At 35.1% G+C, this 4,303-nt stretch overlaps 1 pseudogene; it reads right to left on the reverse strand.

The window, feature by feature from the left end:
• Positions 1–809: 809 nt before the first annotated feature.
• Positions 810–4,071, reverse strand: LOC149253113 (cyclin-dependent kinase F-1-like; annotated as a pseudogene).
• Between the last annotated feature and the right edge of the window lie 232 nt (positions 4,072–4,303).

Below are 4,303 nucleotides of genomic sequence, written 5' to 3' on the forward strand. Positions count from 1 at the left end.
TTGTAGAACCTGATTGGCACTGATGGACTCAGTAACAAATATCTACTTCACCGTGATTATGCACTGTGGGTTTCATATAAAATTTCATGGAACACACAAACAATTTGATTAAAACTGTAGATTGTGATGGTATAGCTGGATTCAGCAATAAACATATACTTTTTCAGCATGAAAAAAAAAACTGTATATTTCTATTATTTTCTGATATAGATAATACAAAAAGCGGATAATAATTCCATGAGATGATGCCCCATCTGGAAAGCAGAAAGAAACATTTGTTTAGCAGTCCTATATATACCACACTATGTTTCGAGGAGATTTAGATATTATGTTTGTTTAACAGTCCTATATATACCACACTATGTTTCGAGGAGATTTAGATATTATGTTCTACTGATATAGGGAAGCAAAAGGATTTATCAGGGCAACAAGGCTGAATATGCATACCTTTGCTTATGAGATAGCCATAGTTATGAGCATGAGTTGGAAAACATACCAGAAATTTCCATAGTTAAAAGATCATATACCCGGAAAACAAAAGTCCTGTATACTGCACCCTGATTTTTGCAAGATCATGAAAATAAACAAATAATTTGGCTGTAATTGTATTTGTAGATTTTGATAGCATAGAAGGATTCAGTAATAAACAACTTACTGCAGCTGAATTCTACCAATTGTGACATACAATTTTCTCAATCAAAGAAACAAGAATATTTTTAGAAATGAGGGCCAAGGTCGCTATTAAATGAACATTCTACATAACAGATAGGTAGAGCCAATGTCTTTAAATGAGATTTTTTTAGAGTTTATCAAAATTTAATGCAGAAACCATCACTTGAGTGAACAACATTGAACTCATCAATGTTTTCCAAGTGAGAATCTGCTTCCATATCCTTCCATTTCGCCCAATCCTCTGAAAAATTGTTTTCTTCCCTCAAAGGTGAGGGAACTCTCAATTCATGGGTAAGGACAGGATAAGGATCCTCAACAAAATACTTATTCTCAAGTACCTCTTTAGAATTTAGCCTAGCTGCAGGGTCATAGCAAACAAGTCTTTCCAAAATAGAAAACACGTTGTCTGAGCAATTGGGGACATGGTTCTTCAGACCAACGGAGCTTCCATCGCCAGGAAAAACAAAGTTTCCTATAATCAAGAATATTGGAGCATTCAGGCCAATTTTCTTCTGTTGGACTCCCAAGAACTTTAACCAGTCTGCTAAGTTGATCAATGTCTGAAGTCCCAGAAAAGAGAGGTTCTAAAATCAAGAGCTCCCCCAGAATGCAACCTAACGACCGCAAATCAATTTCTTTTCCATAGATCATTGCTCCGTAGAGCAACTCCGGAGCTCTAAACCATCGAGTTCCAACACCAGATGTGAATCCCTACATCACCATATCACCTTCATTTTTCCAGCTCAAATCCAAATTTGCAGTTTCTGCCATATCATCAAAATTTGTTTCAACTGCAGTGGATGAATCCTCCTCCCCTTCATTCCGCACTCCCTTAACGCTATCATCTTCCTCCATCAACCTTTCTCCAGGGGCATCAGCAACGATATTCTCTTAAGGAAGCTCATACTCTACTTCATAGACCGCTTCAGGCTCTTCAAGTATCTTTGCATGCAAGTATTGATTTTCGATTTCAGAGATCACAAAGTTATTGAATTTTCAGGCAACCTACTGACGAAGAATCACTAAACCTTAAGCACTATTCAGTTTCAATTTGGGCAACTATTAACCTTGCGCTTCTATGCAACATTTGATCGAATAGTTATAATAAAAGGCATAATCAATTGGTTTATCTAGTTTCCAAAGCGCTTTGAATCAGTCACAATTTTCAAGATTTTAGATTGAACTTTTCACGTGTGAGATTTGTTAACATTTTGAACTACTACGAAGATGCAGTTAATCATAAACAGGCTTTCAGCATATTTTAAAATATTAAAACTTGGAAGCATTTATGTTTTAATAATACTCTGGCAATGTCAAATACTCAATTATTAGCATGACAGACTTGCAACAAGATGCATTCTACAATATTCTCTACAGCTAGTTTTTATTTCAGTACATCACATGGAAAAGCAAGGATTTAATCCTTCGTAGCTGAGATAAAGATATACAAGGCCATAACAGAAAAAGGCCTCCTTTGGACTTCTCTTACCTCAGTATAAATAACATACCAAATCCTAAAAGGAAGGAAACACCATTCTATATTAAATGCCTAGAACCCAAGAAACACATAAGAAATAGATTAATGCTTTTACTAAGGCTGAACTGAGTATAAACTAAATCTATTAACAGGAGAAAGATTATTTAAAAAAAAAAACCAGATTGAAAAATTGAAAATTCAAAAATGCCAAAATATAAGCAGGCATTACCCATGCATAGCCACAATTCAAATTTGCAACACAATTATCCAATTTTAATAAAAATTTGTAAACATAGATTGTCCACATTCAAGGAGCAGCAACTCAGATACAGTTTATCATGCTTTGTTCTGAATCCATTGATAAGTCTGTGTTTACAAAACATAATCTACTGCAAGGATGCTAAGCTAGAAATGGCTATCTACCTTTCAGTGAGCATTGTTGACCCGTCCTCAAAGATTTCTTGGACAATGTCTATATTTTGCTTCTTTTCAATTGAATTAGACGATGAATCAGTGGATTTCATTCTGAAAAAATTCTTAAATTTGCCTTCCTTCTTAACTGGAGCTGGTGGTGCGGATTTCTTAGGTGGGATCAAATCCACTACAATGCATGTAGTGTTGTCCCTAAGTCCTCTTATCCTCAAAGCCTCCTACAGCTAAATCGGTTAGGCTAGGATAGAAAATAAACTTAAAGATGGTGACATTGATCGCTTATCTTTGGCAACAGTATTTGTACCTTAACAATTTGTTTTGCAGCAAGTTCTACTGGCAAGCCTCGGCAGCAATTTGTAGCCTTCTAAGAGCTCTATGCATCCCAAACACCATTAGTTTCCTTCCTCAAACATTCGATAGCTATTGAAACAAAAAATTATGAGTCTAAATCAAACAGACACATTGTGACCAGGTATTTTTTTCCTCCAGTAAATGGATAAAATCGGTACAACTCAAGAGCTTGAAACAATACACTGCTAAACAAAGACTAGTTTCCACAATCAACCGACCAAAGGAATATAGACACTCGTATAGCACAAAGGGTCATGGTTTGTTCTACATCATGGCAAGAATCTTACTCTTCAAGATTGGCCTCAAGCTTGTGATCAGCAGTTAAAAGAGCAACCAACCCTCTAGGTGATTCAAGCATGGAGTTAAGTTTGATCCCTGAGCTTTGCTACAATCCTCAAATGTAGAAATATTGAAATTTTTAAGAAGACTCTATCAATGTCAAATACTCAATCATTAGCATGACAGACTTGCAACAAGATGCATTCTACAATATTCTCTACAGCTAGTTTTTATTTCTGTACGTCACATGGAAAAGCAAGGATTTAATCCTTCGTAACTGAGACAAAGATATACAAGGCCATAACAGAAAAAGGCCTCCTTTGGACTTCTCTTACCTCAGTATAAATAATATACCAAATCCTAGAAGGAAGGAAACACCATTCTATATTAAATGCCTAGAACCCAAAAAAGCACATAAGAAATAGATTAAAACTTTTACTAAGGCTGAACTGAGTATAAACTAAATCTGTTAACATGAAAAATATTATTTAAAAAAAAACCAGATTGAAAATTGAAAATTCAAAAATGCACAATGAACTCGCCCACATCCATATCCCTAATAGACCTAGACAGATAGAGACCTCCCGGCCAGCATCTCAATGGTCCAATCTACAAGTACAAAGAAAATGTTCCAAATTACAGCTGTTGAAAAATTTGTTGATAATTCTGGTAAGAGAACAATTCAGTTTAGAAAATGGCTTGGAAAGCAAGCATGGCCATTAAACATGAGATAGATAAAATATAAGAGCTTTTATGTCAAGCCTAATGGAGGCCTTGTAGATAAAATTTAAGCACAGTAATTTTTAAATTATTAGTACTTTTACGGAAGAAACTGCAAGTGTAAGTCTAGGATAGGCCATTTTGTAGTAGAATGGTACACCATATGTAAATAACTTTGATGCTTATAAACTCATCAAAGCTAAAATGAACACATATGACGCACTTTAGCGAAGATAAAAACATCTGATTGTGACTAGCAATCATAAATTTGCACAAAAGAAGCACGGTCAAGTTTTATGAGCCTTTATTGTAGTATGTAAATTTACTTCTTTATGTCTATATATCCCACAAAATATTGTGCAGATTCCTACC

Source organism: Pinus tabuliformis, chromosome 7 (assembly GCF_031772625.1).
Source record: "Pinus tabuliformis cultivar Carrire ecotype Pingquan chromosome 7, CPIR1, whole genome shotgun sequence".
NCBI classification, from domain to species: Eukaryota; Viridiplantae; Streptophyta; class Pinopsida; order Pinales; family Pinaceae; genus Pinus; species Pinus tabuliformis.